This window comes from Pongo abelii, chromosome 11 (assembly GCF_028885655.2).
Source record: "Pongo abelii isolate AG06213 chromosome 11, NHGRI_mPonAbe1-v2.0_pri, whole genome shotgun sequence".
In the NCBI taxonomy this organism is placed as follows: domain Eukaryota; kingdom Metazoa; phylum Chordata; class Mammalia; order Primates; family Hominidae; genus Pongo; species Pongo abelii.
Window position 1 is genome coordinate 80,915,831 of NC_071996.2, and position 18,321 is coordinate 80,934,151.

General features: G+C 38.1%; 1 protein-coding gene across 33 annotated transcripts in view; it reads left to right on the forward strand.

The window, feature by feature from the left end:
- OSBPL6 (oxysterol binding protein like 6) overlaps positions 1 to 18,321 on the forward strand; it is a 199,656-nt gene that overhangs the window by 84,226 nt on the left and 97,109 nt on the right. For all 33 annotated transcript variants that reach the window (XM_003776032.5, XM_063712878.1, XM_063712873.1 and 30 more), the window contains one exon: positions 7,275 to 7,469. The gene's annotated coding sequence lies outside the window, so the exon portion shown is untranslated. The remainder of the gene's footprint in view (positions 1 to 7,274; positions 7,470 to 18,321) is intronic.

Here is an 18,321-nt window from a genome sequence, read left to right on the forward strand (position 1 = left end):
CTAAGGCAAAAAACACGTGAGGCTGTCTAGGTTCACCTTCTGTCCTGTCTACTGTTAGTTCTTGGTTTGTCCCCTCCTGTTTCCACTCTACCAGGTTGCTTCATCCTCCCATCTGATCTTCTGAGGTTCTCTCTTGTCTTTTTCCTCCCGTTTGTTCTGCAGCTGGATCCCCCTCCCTGAAGTATGATCACGTGGCTCTCCTGTTCTGAACTTCGCTCCTGTTCTTTACAGCCCGCACAGTGAAATTCAATCTCTCACCAGCGTTTGAGACCTTCCACGCTGTTTCAAACCTTTTCTCCGGCTTCCCCTCCTCTACTCTCCTCCTTTGTCCCCTAAGCTCTGAACTCTGAACTACAGACTACACTTTCCCATCTCTTGATTTTCATATACTTTTTTCACTGTTTGAAATGTCCTTTATTCATCCCTGCATGTCCATTTTCTGCCTGATCTACTAATCTTTCAAATGCCTCCTCTTTTGAGGAACTTCTTCTGATCTGATTCCCACCCAGCCCACAAACCCCAAGCTAGAATTATTATTTTCATGCCATCAATATTCATAGCACATATTTTGCTTTTGTAACTTAAAAAGATTATTCATATACCTTTTCCTGTTATCTAGGGCTTCGAGCCCTCTAAATTTCTTAAGGGCAAGAGCCTGGTTTTTGCTGATTGTTACATTTCTAGATCCTCTTTAGTGTCTGGTTTTGATGTTTATATATAATAACTACATAATTGACTTACTGTTGTGGATTAATCAATCAATACTTAGTGGTGGATATGAAAACTCTGATATGTTATTTCAGCTTGTGAATTTTAACTTCTTTGATATGTAGTAGCATTGATGAGATAAGATGCTTTTCTGAGGTTAAATGTCTTTTGCTCTTTACTCATTAACAAGAAAGCCACAGTAGTTACTAGGTAAGAATGACTGAAATTTGTATATTTCATCTTCAGGAAGTTACCCCAGCACAACCTGTTTCCATTAAACCTATTGGACTGTGGCACTTAAACTATATTCTCCAGAGACTTAGATACCCTCAGTGAACTTGAAACTTTCATAGGTAGGAAAAGAAAAATCAATTTTTTGTCTAAACATTGCTGCTAGTGGAAAAAAGCAAAATGATTATCTTTTCACTAATGAAGTTAGTGGTGACAATAGGCAAAGTAAGCAAGATAATAAAAAAAGGTGTTGTACTGTGTATTGGGCTACAGATTTCTAGAAAAGCAATTTAGAATGTTGAACCCTAAATTAAGACCAGTCCTTCTTTGTAGAAATGGTGTGAGCATTGAAATAAAACCATGGCCCACATATGTGAGAAAATGATCAAAAGTATCTCATTTCTTGTTTTTGGTATGAAATAGACTTTGCTATCTAGATTACGTAGATAACTCTTCTGGTTGTCTTTACTATTTTAAGAATTATTTATTATTGTACAGAGTGCTGGGGTTTACTTAATCTTGTCTCCATTTTGCATTATATGCATTTACTTAGTAGCTACATGGGACAATCTAATCTTTGGTAGACTACATCTTGGTTTCTGATGGGCTTGAATAAGAAAGGAGAGGAATGTGCGGGGAATGCACTAGACAAGAACATGTGGGCAAAACCCAGGCTGTGGGAGGATTAGTCACATAGCTTAAAGGAAAATTCTGTTGCAAAGATAATGGATCATTTGCTTCCTGAATGAGCCATTCAGAAGGAACTGTTGCCAAGTCACTAAACTCTCCTGAATGAGATTTTCCAGAGACGCCCACTGGCTAGTACTGGTTAGTGTGGGAAATTTTGTTTAAATCAACCTTTTCAACCTTTACAACTTTTACTTATTAATGATTTAGAAAGATAATGTTAGCATCCTTTTTGATCTATAGAGGATATGTTTAAATAGAACATGATTCCTATTGTGAATGTGTTTCGGTTAAAACCAGATGTGCTGTACGAAAAGAAAATGCATGTGTGTGTGCACGCATGTGCGTGCACACACACATGCACATCAATTTTGGTTATACTTTTTAAAAGAACCAATCTTCCTATCTCTGAGTATATTTCTTAACTAGGATATTTCTTAGTGTGGCTTTAAGAATTAATCTTCAATGTACTTTGTCACAAGCAGTAATCAGGCTTGAACTTTATACACTTATTACCTTTGGACTTCTGCCCTGCACGCAGTTTATGTGCAAGGTAAAACAAGACCCAGTGAAATTTCTTAATTAAAATGAGGTTGGGACAGGCGCGGTGGCTCACACCTGGAATCCCAGCACTTTGGGAGGCCGAGGCAAGTGGATCACGAAGTCAAGAGATCTAGACAATCCTGGCCAACATGGTGAAACTCTGTCTCTACTAAAAATACAAAAATTAGCTGGGCGTGGTGGTGCACACCTGTAGTCCCAGCTACTTGGGAGGCTGAGGCAGGATAATTGCTTGAACCCGGGAGGTGGAGGTTACAGTGAGCTGAGATGGCACCACTGTACTCCAGCCTGGCAATAGAATGAGATCCGTCTCAAAAAAATTAAAAAAATATAAAATAAAATAAAATAAAATGAGGTTGAATTGCCACTCAGTGAACTCTGGCTTTCTAAAATAATATATGTCACCTAGAAATTTGGAATGTGAATGTGACTATATAAACCTGTATGTCCTAATCAAGCTTTTGAAGCTGAATTAAGACAAATGTTTCTAATGTTTTTGGCTTAACTATCAGAGATGATTGGTTATAACTGAACCATGTGTTAATAGTGTGGTGGTAATTTTTAACTCAGAGTACTCAGTCCCCCTGGAGGTTATAGCGGGTACTACACTTCATCTTGGTTGTCTTTTTGAAGGTTGTACAGAATATTCACATGAACATTAATTATGGTTGCAGAACAAGCCAAAACCTCTGTTCTTTGACATTTCATATGCATTATGTGAAAATATACACTTTCGTGCATTTAATAGCAAAATGGACAATAATAGATTAGTTTCTTACAGAATACATGTAAGTCAAAACCTTGTAAATTTCTATTTTAAACTCTAACACACAGTAAGTGTGAGAGTTAAAAATTGTGTGCAGGGCTGCATAAATGTCTTCTTTTGAGAAGTGTCTATTCATATCCTTTGCCCAATTTTTAATGGGGTTGTTTGTTTGTTTCTTGTAAATTTGTTTAAGTTCCTTGTAGACTCTGGTTGTTAGACCTTTGTCAGAGATGGATAGACTGCAAAAATTTTCTCCCAGTGTGTAGGTTGTCTGTTTGCTCTGATGATAGTTTCTTTTTCTGTGCAGAAACTCTTTAGTTTAATTAGATCTCATTTGTCAATTTTTGCTTTTGTTGAAATTGCTTTTGACTTTTTTTTTTTTTTTTTGAGGTGGAGTCTTGCTCTGTTGCCCAGGTTGGAGTGCAATGGCTTGACCTAGGCTCACTGAAACCTCCGCCTCACAGGTTCAAGCAATTCTGCCTCAGCCTCCCAAGTAGCTGGGATTACAGGCATGTGCCACCACACCTGGCTAATTTTTGTATTTTTTAGTAGAGACAGGGTTTTTCCATGTTGGCCAGTCTGATCTCAAACTCCTGACCTCAGGTGATCGCCTGCCTCGGCCTCCCAAAGTGCTGAGATTGCAGGTGTGAGCCACCGGGCCCGGCCGCTTTTGACGTTTTCCTCATGAAATCTTTGCCCATGCCTATGTCCTGAATGGTATTGCCTAGACTTTCTTCTAGGGTTTTTATAGTTTTAGGTTTTACATTTAAGTCTTTAATCTGCCTTGAGTTAATTTTTGTATAAGGTGTAAGGAAGGGGTCCAGTTTCAATTTTCTGCATATGGCTAGCCAGTTCTCCCAGCATCATTTATTAAATAGGGAATCCTTTCCCCATTGCTTGTTTTTGTCACGTTTGTCAGAGATACCATGGTTGTTGATGTGCAGTCTTATTTTCTATGCTGTCCCATTGGTCTGTGTGTCTGTATTTGATCATGTCCTTTGCAGGGACATGGACAGAGCTAGAAGCCATTATCCTCAGCAAACTAACACAGGAACAGAAAACTAAACACTGCATGTTCTCACTTGTAAGTGGGAGCTGAACAATGAGAACACATGGATACAGAAAGGGGAACAACACACACTGGGGTCTGTGGTGAGAGAGGTGGTGGGTGGGAGAGCATCAGGAGAAATAGCTAATGCATATGGGGCTTAATACCTAGGTGACGGGTTGATAGGTGCAGCAAACCACCATGGCACACATTTACCTGTGTAACAACATGTACATCCTGCACATGTACCCCAGAACTTAAAAGGAAAAAAATTGTTCGCACAGAATTAAAGTCCAGTCCCTGCTTCCCAGAGTATACACAGTCTGGTATGGAAGACACAGTTCACACATAAAACTGTAAGACCAGGACAGCCTGATACAAATAGAACTGACCAAAAGTACTGAGCAGCTTCTTCTTCCTAACTGGAAAGATCAGTGAAGGAGTTGGGAGTTGCAGTTTCGAGCTGGATTTTGAAGGCTGTATTGGCAAAGACTATGGTGAAAGCAGAAGGAAGTAGATGGATGCTCCTTGGGCTAAGGTTTTATTTACATAGGCAGGTAGCCAAGGACAGACACACACAGCATATGTGATGTGATGGGAGAGGGCGGAGGAATTCCTTAGGTATGGTTAGTGAGATTCAACCTGTCTTATCCCTCCCCTCTGCTGCTGCTTAGTGGAGGAAACAGCGGGAAGGAAAGGAAGCCTTAATCTTCCCCCATGGTCCTCTATTCTGGTTTACCTTCCCACTTGCTATTTTAGAATGGTAAGAACTTGTGGAGAATCAGACTAGGACAGAGGAATGGGGGTGAGTGGGCAGAAAGAGCTGCAGGATAGCACAGGGGACTCTTTAGCATGCCTTTTCTTTTTTCTCTTTATCAGTGTTTTCTCTGTTTCCAAACCTTGGCAGAGTTCATCATAGGAAGGAAGAAGGAAGAGATGGCTAAAGGAGTTTCTGTTTTTTGTTTTTTGTTTTTTGTTTTTAGACAGGGTTTTGCTCTTGTTGCCCAGGCAGGACTGCAATGGCATGATCTCAGCTCACTTTAACTTCTACCTCCCGGGTTCAAGCGATTCTCCTGCCTCAGCCTCCAAAGTAGCTGGGATTATAGGTGCCTGCCACCATGCCCAGCTAATTTTTTGTATTTTTAGTAGAGATTGGGTTTCACCATGTTGGCCAAGCTGGTCTCGATCTCCTGACCTCAGGTGATTCACCCACCTTGGCCTCCCAAAATGCTGGGATTACAGGTGTGAGCCACTGCGCCTGGCCTGCTAGGGGAGTTTCTATAGCTGACAATTCATATTCCATCTGCCTATAATTAAATGAGATTAAAGAGCATAGACTGAGTAGTGTGTGCAGACAATAAAAAGATGCAATGCTGAGCATACAAAAAGAATTCTGATGGACCTTAGCCTTAGTATTCAAGGTCATCATCATAATCAACAATTAAATTTTACTCAGGACTTACAAGGTACGCGGAATTGTCTTATAACACAGTAGAATTTTTTTAAAAATTTTATTTAAAGAAATGGAAGGGGAGTTAGAGCAAAAACTTTTGCAGAAAGATGTCACTTAAGGGGAAAATCATGGCATTGGATGCTGGCCGAACATAAATCTTTTGCAGTTTCAGTAAGTTGTAGCCTTAGAATATGTATGTATGTATACATGTGCTTGTGTGTGCATTTTTCCCGTTCTCAATAAGTTAAAAAAAAAAAGGAAAACTAAAACAGAGTGAAAGGATAGCCTTGAAAAATAAGTCAACCCCAGCGAGTGATTTTTAAAGCTGGCTTGTGAATAAAGGAGCCTACTAGAGAGGTTTATGGCTGGAAGGAAAAAAAAATGTCTGTCATGTTTCAGGATCAGAGAGTAACTTCTACTTTGGATTACTTGTCACATTCTTCTCTTATCTTATGATGAATTTATTTATTCTCTTGTAAAAATACTGTGTTTTAGTCCATTTGTATTGTCATAAAGGAATACCTGAGGGTGGGTAATTTGTAAAAAGAGGTTTATTTGGCTCATGGTTCTGCAGGCTGTACAAGAAGCATGGTGCTAGCATCTGCTTCTGGTGAGGGCCTCAGGCTGCTTCCATTCATGGCAGAAGGTGAAGGGGAGCTGTTATGCAGAGATCACATGGTGACAGAGGAAGCAAGAGAGAGAGAGAAAAGGAGTCCCAGGTTCTTTTTCAGCAGTCAGTTCTTGTGGGATATAAAAGTGAGAATTCACCCCTCAGAATGGCACCAAGCTATTCATGTGGGATCCGCTCCTGTGACCCAGACATCCCCCACCAGGCCTCACCTTCACCACTGGGGATCACATTTCAACATGAGACTTGGTGAGGCCAGACTATATCCAAACCATAGCATACTGTTTCTTTGCTTTCTGAGAAATTATGTCAAGTTAAAAACTATATTCTTTTATAGTATGTATAGAGTCCGTTCTTCTTGCTAGAGGATTGTTCTAGGAGTTTGGCTACAGTTCTCCTCTTCTACAGCAAATTAGAGACTGTTCATGCATTTTTGTCAGGGCACTAGTGATTGTACATCTCTGTGCATGTATGATGAAACCACTTCATACTTACTATTTTTAAAAACTCTTTTGGGCCAGGCATGGTGGCTCAGCCTGTAATCCCAGCACTTTGGGAGGCCGAGGCAGGCAGATCATCTGAGGTCAGGAGTTTGAGACCAGCCTGGCCAACATGGTGAAACTCCATCTCTATTAAAAATTAAAAAATTAGCTGGGCATGATGGAGTGTGCCTGTAATCCCAGCTACTCAGGAGGCTAAGGCAGGAGAATCACTTGAACCCAGGAGGCAGAGGTTGCAGTGAGCTGAGATCACGCCATTGCACTCCACCCTGGGCATTGCAGCAAGACTCTGTCTCAAAACAAAACGAAAGAAAACAAAACAAAAAAACAACAAACAAAAAAGCCCTGTTGAGGTTTATATTTAATTGGAGGGCTAAATGTGGTCCTGGAAAATATATTTTGTCCCCTTTTAGGAAATATTTGCTATATCACTTGAGAGTTTTCATACTCCAAGCTCTGGGTAAGATGTAAATTATGAATGTTACTGATTACTGAGAAGGTCAGTGGTTACATCTTTGAGGTTACGTAAAACTGAACAAGGGAGATAAAAAGCTGAGGCACGTACCCATATGAACTTCCTCCTCAAAAGATAAATTGGGAGGAATTTTCTGATTGGCCATAGGCAGTCCCCATGAGAGGCTCACCGAAGTTCTGTAAAGATGTACTATATGACTGTAATCTCTCTTTTTCAGGTTCTGCCAATTGCTGGGAAAACAGCAACAGAAGGATATTAAGGAGCCACCCCTATAATTTACCCAGATAGCCCCAGCAAGGTCAAAGACATATCATGTCCCAAGGAGAAAAGCTGCAGGCATCTGAGGATAAATCACTGTGAAACAGCTTTGACCATAAAGCTGACTTGGAAGACTTTGACTCCAAGGTGCAAGGTGAGTTAGAAGAACACGAGCTTAAAACCAAAAGCAGGGTTAGTTTAGGCAGCGCTTAATAATAGCAAAAGATTAGTGAGACACCACAAAGTCACAGGAAGGTGTTTCTTTATATCTCTTATTTGTATGTCAGATCTTAAAATAATATGTCATAATCCTCATAATAAAAAGTTCTGTTTTTTTTTTTAAGGATAGGGAGTAGAAAAATGTGAAAATATTTGGTAACCATTTTCTGTTTTCTGTATGTGGTCTGGCATCCTGTGGAAATACAATACTGCTTTTCCCTTCTTGAGCAATGAACATGCAGACCTAAACCTTAAAATAGCCAAAATGTTATCCTTGCTTTCTTTATACACATATCCACAAACCCACATTTGACTACAGGTACACATTCTTAAAATGCATCCAGTTTTTATAATCTTCCATAGTAAACAATGAGACAGTCAACTTTTCTTTTTGCTCATGAGACTGAAATGGCTAATGTGGTACTAGCAATACTTTCTGTGGTCTCCTTGTCATCTTTGATATTTGCAGTTATTATTTTAGAGCCCCTTGATATATACTATTTGATATCTTAGGCCTACAGAGTTTGTGGTCTTCACCACTTAGCTGCACGCTCCCAGTTATCCAAAGCTTTCTATTTCTTCAAGGTCAGCCATCCCCAGGGTGGAAGTTTGTGGCATTAATCGTCTTCAGGAGCTTTTTACAAGCTGCACATCCTCTGCTCAAACCTTATTTGCCATGGGCACAGGGATGGTGGTGGTGGTGGTGATGATAATTCAGACATATATGATTTGGGGAAAGTTGCTTTTGTATCCTGATGCCACTCTCGCCCTTTCCTAGCATGGACTGGTTCCTCTTGGTAGAGCAGAAACCAAGGCTCAGTAATTTAGTGTAATCATTGTTATATTAGAAGCTTTCTGTTTATTACTGTATTGTTTAAAAGTGCATTTTAGATTAGAGCTTGCAAAGTAGTAGCCCAGAGGCCAACTTTTTTACTAACATTTTTTAACCTGTAAAAATTTTCTTTTTATAAGAAAATTAATTGCCAACATTTGAAAATCTGGAAACTTCACATAAAAATCAGATAGATCAGATATCTGGTTTCTCTTGGAAGATTAAAAATCTGGTCTTGTTACTATCCCAGTGACTGTACTTTGCTGGTATTTTGCATTCCGTAAATATTTAACCAAACCAATCTTACAGATTATGGCACCTGCCTGGGACATGTAGGCTTTTGAGTTCAAGAGTCCTGCTTTAAGCATCAATTTCTTCTGCTCTCTGTATATAAAGTCACTTCTATGTACTTTAACATAACATTCTATTAGTAATTATCCTCTGCCATTATTTTAGCATTTATTATTTTATATAAAATGTATGAGCTTTGAGAAGCTGACACTTGCCAGCCAGGCTTACCTATAAAGTAAGAAGACTTTTCAAAGATAAGATGTTGCAGGCCATGGGCTTAAGGAGATCTAATTTTCACAGTGATGTGCTCTGCATCATTTTCTTCAGATGTGGAGGGTGTCATCTCAGGGTCTGATATTTCATGACCTAAGAGTTCAGTTGCCTGATCTGACTGTTTTGGTTCCAGGGAGGTAAACTGATTCACCGAGTAGCCTTCTTTTCAAATGACGCCTGTAGGGATTTAGAGTCCATTTTCTAGGCCCTCACTCATTCTAGACACCAGGGCGACTCAGAGAGCAGTAATGCTATGCCCTCTATATGTGCAGAACTTTTGGCATTGAGAAATCTTGCCATCAGAGTTAGACATACCTCCATCACAGTGAGTTGTAGTTACTCACAAACTTGTCTTTCCTCATCTTTGATTGCTGTATATTGTTGCTAAATGAAATTCATTCAGTAATGTTTCTGTCAATTTGATATTGAACCAAATATTTATATGGTAATAAAATACTTTAACCATGGAAGCATTTCACATCATAGGCTCCTTATGGGCATAGCATTTCTGTGCCTGCATTAGCTAAACTCAACGTGGGAAAACTGACATACTCCTAAAACAATGGTTCTTCTTCTTCTTTTTTTTTTAAAAAAAAAATTATTTTACTAAAAAATAAGATTTACAGATATTTTCCCATAATGCATTTAGAGTCCAACTGGTAACGCCTGTTACTTAAGCAGATTTTAGGCCACAGGGTATCCATTTTTTCCCCCCTAGATACATCAGAAACATTGTAAATCTCTTCTTGATTGGTATCCATTTTTAAATGTTGAGGCACACAGGAAAGAAGGCCAATGGGTGGGATTTTTATTTTGAGTATCTTAGCGTCCTTCTGCCTGCATTACTTTGCTCCATCTCATGGATTCTGTAAGATCAGTATTGCCTAGGATCTCTCAGTACTTGACCACATGCAGAGGTGAAATCGTGCATGAGTCCCTTTGAGTATCAAGTTTAAGTTCATGGAAATAAAGTACCTGAAAATTTGTTTCCACACATTTGCTGAGTTGTGACTTGACTATAGGAGAAGGAAACTCAACTCTTTTTTGAAGGGGAAATTCAGGTGATTGATATCTCATTTTCTATATGAATTTTGTTTGCTAGATTCATAGAGCCTATCTCCCGCCATCTACCCCGCCACCCCCGCAAAAATAAGAAAGAAATTTGTTTGCTTTTATTTCTTTGGTCACAGGAATTAAAGAGTATGTGTGCATGTACACTCAGAAATGCTTTCAGAAAACCTCTGTATCTTGTTTTCTTGGAGTTCCTGTTATCAGCTCCACATTCCATTTCCTTTAACTCCCTGAGGAAGTGACAACCAAGACTGAAAAAATGGGGAAATGGGGGAAAAACTGTAGGGAGGGCTTAGGAGCCATTGTTGACAAATAAAACAGGTTGAAATTTTTTTTTTTAAAGTAAAACTAACCAGTGAGCAAAAATAACATGGTTAGGTAAAAACTGGAAGAGGAGAAAGAGTATTCAACCCTGACATGGTGAGGAAGCTGCCATTGGCTCCCTTTTATCATTTTTGGGTCATGAGACTTCCCCCTGGAGTAGTGGAAATGGAGAGAATAGCAAGCAGGAATTGGCAGTGCAGACACCATTTCACCTGCCCTGTTTCTTCCTGTCCTGGGTATTCCCTCAGGTTGAAGGGGGTCTCTTCTGCTCAAGGAGCACCTAATCTGAAGAGCTGAGGGACCCAGAGGAAGTAGCAGGCCAGTAGCCACCTCCTCTCTCCAGGAAAAAGGAGTGAGACCCCAAAACTTCTTTCTCGCCTGTTGAAAAGAATGGGAACAAAGGAGGGACAAGAGAAGATTCTTTGTCCAGAGAGAAGGGCTGTGCCCCAGGCCAGCTCTCGCCTGTGCATTGTCCTTCAAAATCTGGTTGGTGAGGTTTTTGAAAAATGAGTCGCCCAAACACCTGAAAGATTTAGACCAGTTCTGAAAAATAAATTGTACCTTGAATACATATCCAGTAAAAGTATGTATAACTGTATAAGTAACTAAGTGGGGAAAAAAAAGGAGTATACTGTTCGTATCAAGGTTTTCATATATAAATAGTAGGGAAAAGGGACATTGTTTTTTTTTTTTTTTTAATATTTTTAATTTTTTGAGAGGGAGTTTCACTCTTGTTGCCTAGGCTGGAATGCAATGGTGCAATCTCAGCTCACGGCAACCTCTGCCTCCCGAGTTCATGTGATTCTCCTGCCTCAGCCTCCCGAGTAGCTGGGATTACAGGCACCCACCACCACGCCCAGCTAATTTTTTATATTTTCAGTAGACATGGGGTTTCACCATGTTGGCCAGGCTGGTCTTGAACTCCTGACCTCAAGTGATCCACCCGTCTCGGCCTCCTGAAGTGCTGGGATTACAGGCGTGAGCCACCATGCCCGGCCAGGGACATTTTTTCTTTATTAAGACTTTTTTCTTCTGTTGATTTTTGTTTTCTTTTTCTTCTCTTTTTTTTTTTTTTTTTTTGAGACAGAGTCTCGCTCTGTCACCTAGGCTGGAGTACAGTGGTGCAATATTGGCTCACTACAACCTCTGCCTTCTGGGCTCAAGCGATTCTCCTGCCTCAGCCTCCCGAGTAGCTGGGACTACAGATGCGTGCCACCACACCCAGCTAATTTTTGTATTTTTAGTAGAGATGGGGTTTCACCATATTGGCCAGGCTGTTCTCAAACCTATGACCTCGTGATCCACCCTCCTCGGCCTCCCAGAGTGCTGGGATTACAGGCGTGAGCTACTGTGCCCAGCCAGTGTTTGTTTTCTGTATTTTTTTTTAATTTTTAAAAAACATGTATTTATTTATTTTTTATTTTATTATTATTATTATTATTATACTTTAGGTATTATGGTACATGTGCACAATGTGCAGGTAAGTTACATATGTATACATGTGCCATGCTGGTGCACTGCACCCACTAACTTGTCATCTAGCATTAGGTATATCTCCCAATGCTATCCCTCCCCCCACCCCACAACAGTCCCCGAAGTGTGATGTTCCCCTTCCTGTGTCCATGTGTTCTCATTGTTCAATTCCCACCTATGAGTGAGAATATGCGGTGTTTGGTTTTCTGTCCTTGCGATAGTTTACTGAGAATGATGATTTCCAATTTCATCCATGTCCCTACAAAGGACATGAACTCATCATTTTTTATGGCTGCATAGTATTCCATGGTGTATATGTGCTACATTTTCTTAATCCAGTCTATCATTGTTGGACATTTGGGTTATTTGAAAAAATTTCAAACTTACACTTTTGTGTAAGAATAGCATAGTGAACAACCATACGCACACACTCAGATTCATTTATCTCCTTCTCCATTTATCAGAAGTCATTAGAAGTAGACATCATGTCATATCCACCCCTGCATTTTCCAGTAGGCATATTTTAATATGCACATTTTCCTACAGAACCATATTGCCATGTCACACCTAACAATATGAATGATACTTCTTTGGTATCATTTACTACTCATTCCATATTCAAATTTCCCTGATTGTCTTAAAATTCTCTTTTAATAGTTGGTTTATTTGAACCAGATCTGAAGAAGTACATACATTTTCATTTGGCTATTGAGTCTCATAAAACTCTTATCTAGAATATTCCCTTTCTTTTCTCAAGTAATTCACTTGTTGAAATTAAGCTACTTTGGGAATAGAACTTTCCACATACTGGGTTTGACTGATTGTTGTTATTTAACTTTTTTCTCTGTTACTCAAATTTACTAGAACTTGGAAGTTAGATCAAGATGCTTGATTGGATTCAGATTTAACTATTCTGGCAAGAATTCTGCTTCCTTTTGCTGTGTACTTTACGCAGTGCCACCTCAGGAGGCACATATGGTCTAGTTACCCCACTTTTAGTGATGCTGCCTTTGGACCATGTTTTGGGGTAGAACATCCTGATCCTCCTATTCTAAAGTTCCCCCCATCCGTTTTTTTCACTTTGTGATTTTGTCAACCAATAATCATTGCCTGAATACATTGTGTCGTTAGGGGTTATAAAAATGATGACCCCCACCCCATCCTATTATTCCTTCTACATTTGTTAGCTGTCATTCTTTTATAAAGAACTTCCATCATCAACTAGTATTTGGTGGCTCTGAAATACAGTTCATATAGGAAGGGCAGGGTGAGTGCTTAATATTTCCCTAGTAATTGACAATATAAGAGTTTGTGCTATAGTTTCTTCAAAAGGTGATATTTCTGCTTTTTAGCAAGAAACTTCCCTTTTTTCTTCAGAATCATTGTAAATTCATGGATTTAAAAAAATATTTGTTATGTTTCACACACTTAATTGTAGTGTTTTTTTTTTTCATTTTGATTCTCAAACAAAACCTTCTTTATTCATTGTGAGCCCTTTCAACCTGGCTCCTGTGTATATGTGTAGAAAAGAGAACCTATCATATGTGAATCACAGTGAATTTGCACATACTGGACACACCTATATAATCAGCACCCAGACCAAGATACAGAACATCCCCAAAGCATCCCTGGTCCTATTAATTTCTTTGACCCTACTTTTTGTTACAACAGGTTGCCCCAAATTCTTTTTGTGCATTCCATACCCCAGTCTAAGAATCAGCCATTCCAAGCAGCCTGGTTCTTTTTAATAGGAAACAGAATTTAGAAACTATAGTCGGGCACTAGGGGTGCTCATTCCCATGGGTTGTCAGTGTTTCCATGCCTTTTCAGGAAACAAGGTAGGAAATACATATGTCCAAAAAAAAAAAAAAAAAATGATGAGTTCATACTGATTTTCCTGAGTTAACTTTATGGAGTCTTAATTTTTTAATTTTATATTTGTATCTTTTTTCTTTTACATTGAAACCATTGGTTCAAAACAGCATTATAAATGTATTTACTTTATCCTTTGAGCACACAGAATAGTTTCAAATTAATAATTTCAGCATGACAACTACTAATTATTGTTATTTTATGTAGAGAAAATCTTACAGAATAAAGAGTTAACTATGAGGTTTTTTTTTTTACCTTTTATTATCACTATATTTTTAGTCATTCAAAATTTCTGTATGAAGACAGAAGATGAATTTTTCTCCCCAACTCCATTTTTAGTATTAATGTTGATATGTTTCTTGGCAGTGATATTCAGTCTATTAAATCTTTAGTTCACCAGATTATCTGAGTTATTTGCAACGCACTGCATCATACGCAGGTGTTCCAGGAGTGACAGTGGGATGATTCTACTCTTTGGCTGGTAGATCAGTGTGTGCCATATTGAATGGCTTTGTTAGTGTCCACTGTTCATCATCATGCAGGTCCAGAAACAAAGGAAAGATAAACACTCTAAATAAAGCAGAGAGACTGAAGGTGTTCCAGTGTTTTTATTTTATTCCTTCTTCTTTTTATTGCTTCCTTTTATTTGATAAATGGATACTTACGGTACTTGTTTTGGAATGGTTTTCTTTTCTTTGCTTTGTCAAGTGACCAAGTGCTTTGTTTTCTGGACACATTTTGTTATATCTGACCCTTGGAGAATGTTAGTGTTCATAGAAAATATAGGAACAGGTAGTCTCTTCCTTCCTTCCTTGCTTCCTCCCTCCCTTCCTTACTTCCTCCCTCCCTCCCTCCTTGCTTCCCTTCTTTCCTTCCTTCCTCCCTTTTTCCTTTCCTCCTTCCCTGTTTTCCTTCCTGCCTGCCATCTATCCATCCATCCATCCATCCATCCGTCCATCCATCCATCCATCCATCCATCCTTGATGTCTTTTTCCTACAACCAGTTAATTCCTTGAACCTGAATCTCAGAGGTAGGCAATGGAAGGGAAGATGGAGATCTAGACCATTCCCCCTTTTGTCTTTTAAACTTTCATTTTTGACTTTTATTTTAGGTGCAGGAGTATATATACAGGTTTTTTATATAGGTAAACTCATGTCATGGGGGTTTGTTGTACAGATTATTTCATCACCCAGATTAAGCCTAGTACCCCTTAGTCATTTTTCCTGATCTTCTCCCTCCTCCTCCCATCCCCCACCCTCCAGTAAACTTTTTTTTTCCTGAAACTCAATGATTGGTACAGGACCTTCCAGTAAACTTTTAACCCGTCTTCTCAAAATATCTTGTTCCCAAACGACCATAAAATTGAAATCCAACATTTGTGAATTATTTTTCAAATATGTTTTACATACAGAAGAATGATTAATATTTTAATAAGTCTAACTTTGATGGTAATTTAAAATTTTACTTTATTCACTTTGCATATCAAATGATTAATGCCAGGAACTACTCTTGCAGTGAACCAACAACACAAATCTCCTTTGAAAGGTTTGGCTTTCCAAGCAACAATTCTAAACTTTGCTCCTGGAAGAAATGACTACAAAGATGAAGGAAAAACACACACGCTCCCCAAAACTTCAACTGTGTATGGCTGGTGCTAGTTATTTAAAGGGTTAATGTTTTAGAACTAAGAGTCATCTAAATAGATGTCTTTTATCATGTGTCTTACATCATCCCCTCTACATCTCAAGTGTTTGGTCATTCAGATAGGCTTTAATTCATCCATCCATCTATTCATTCATCCAGCAAAGTCTATTGAGTGTCCACTCAGTATCCTCCAGGCACTGTTATGGGCCCTGGGGTTATAACAAAGACAGCAGGAAACAAGACAGATGAGATCTCTGGAGATAGACAGTAAGCCAGTACACAGATAATATAAATACCGAGTGAGATAAGAGCTATGAAGGAAATGAAAAGAGTATTGTTCTAGAAAGTGACAATGTGTGTGCCTATTCTGAGGTAACACTTGATCTGAGAACTGCAGGGTGATTTGCTGACTTTTTCATGTTTAGATTACTAAATTAGAAAGTACTGTAGAGTTTATTTAAACAATAACTGCAGTTTTGGCATTTGAATTTATTTTCAAATGTCTTTTTTTTTCAACTGGCACTGTAAGTAGTTAAAGTTTCAGATGAAAATGTCTTGTTTTGTCAGCTTCTGAAAAACTGGTGAAAACTGGAGGAAGTCTTGGGTAAAGGGTGTATGGGAACTTCCCATAGTATTTTTGTATCTTTCCTGCAAATCTAAAATTATTCCAAAATAAAACATTTAAAAGAAAGATACTGGTGAAGAAATGCCAAAATGTGTACTGAATCAAGTACAGTGTTGCTTAGATTTACAAAGATGAAGAAGCCACACTTCCACAGAAAGGGGTTTTGGGGAGAGTGGTGGGTGGGAGAACCCGTGACCTGAATTCTCTTTCCATTTTGGACTTTTGTCCCATTGCTCATTTTCGGACTAGACAAAAAATAAGCTAAAATGCTTCATTTTAATTTGTTAAACTTCAGCAATCCAATACAACCTACAAATAGAGTTAGTTTACGTTTTTGCTTTTCTTTGTGCCCAACTAATTTTTAAAAATTTTTTATGATTAATTTTTGTGGGTATGTAGTAGGTGTATATATTTATGGGGCACATGAGATGTTTTGATATAGGCATGCAATGTGTAATCACATCATGGAAGATGGGGTATTTATCCCTCAATCATGTATCCTTTGTGTTACAATCCAATTATACTCTTTCAGTTATTTTTACATGTACAATTAAATTATTATTGTCTATAGTCTCCCTGTTATGCAATTAAATACTAGGCCCTATTCACTTATTCTAACTATTTTTTGTACCCATTAATCATCCTCACCTCCCCCCACCCTCCACTACCCTTCCCAGCCTCTGCCAACTAATTTTTGACAAAGGCACAAAAGCAATTTAATGAAAGAATAGCCTTTTCAACAAATAGTGCTCGAGCAATTGGACTCTGTATATAAAACAGTGAACCTCTAAATTTTATACCTTATATAAAATTAACTCAAATAGATCACAGATTTAAATATAAAAAGTAAAATTATAAAACTTTTAGAAAAAAGTAGGAGAAAATCTTCAGGATCTAGGACTTGACAGTGAGTTCTTAGTCTTTAAAAAAATCCTTTCGAGTATTTTATTCAAATAATAATGAAGTATTCAGAAAAACAAAGAATTATCAGCAGTCACCATGTGCACATTGACTGCATGTCCTGGATTTTCTGATTCAGTTTCTCTTTCAATTATTTTATTCTACTTTCCCACTAGGTGTCTTATGCCTAGAATAAATGCACTGCATTGTTCCATATAATTATGGGTTATACCAATTTTGAACCTAATTGAAAAAGGAGGTAAAACCTAAATAACTCGATATTTTTAGAATCTAAAAAATATTTTGAATAGACATATTTCTCCAGATTTGGTTTCAAAGGCAGAAAGAGAGTGAGACAGTCATCATCATTACCAAATAATACATGATAACAGACGTCTTAAAATTATCCAATATTGATTGGAAAACGTTTTTTGAAAGGTACAATTAAGCTACTCAAATGTTTGAATATTTTCATGAGCTAAATTTTAGTGCTAAGAGCAGGTTGTTGCATTTAATGTTTAAAACAGATATCTTCTGGAGTAGGATGATGATTAAGGGATAACATTAGCTTTAGGAGAAGAGATTTTAGTATAGCTGTTCCTCAATTTATGATGAGATTAACCTATGATAAAGTCGGAAAATTCTAAGTCAAACCATTGTAAGTTAGTTTCGGCCACCACAGCTATTTTTTTTTTTTTTTGGAACATTTCTGGATTTTTAAAAATTAACAAATCAAAATTGTATATTTTGATCACGTACAACATATTTTGAAATATATAGACTTGAGGGCACGGCTGAATTGAGTTAATTAACATGTGCATTACCTCACCATTAGCTTTTTTTTTTTTTTGTGTGTGGTGAGAACATGTAAAATCTACTCTCTTAGCAATTTTCGAGGCCTTTTTTTCTTTTTAGTTCATACATTTTCCTAAAATACTCTTGGACTACTTAGGGTTTTATCCTTCAGGTGGAATTTAGCAATCCTTTTTCTCATGGGGTTTTTAATGAAACTAACATTATAAATAAAACTTTGATGAAAACAAGTTCCTCTTTTATCTTATTAATATTTTTCAATTTGTACATTTGCAAGCATAAAGTATCTCCTTTCACGTGTTAGGGAAGATAGAGAAATCTGGAGTTGGCAAGAAGCAATTAAATTCAGAATGTCCTGTGTAAATGATTTACCAACTGTAGTGCAGATTAACAGACCTGCCTGCCATGGGATGCTGTTTAGTAATCTACAGTCTTTGAAAGTACTTGCCAACACCTGGTTCTAAGAATGCATCTTTATGTTTCATAGTCTAGCGGTTACTCCAAGGTTCAGCACTATAGCCCACAAGCCAAATATGCAGCCTGTTATTATATATAAAGTTTTATTGGAACATAATCATGTTTATTCATTTGAATATTGTCTAAGGCTATTTCTCCACTACAACGGCAGTTTGAGTAGCCACAGCAGAGATTGTATGGTTCACAACGCC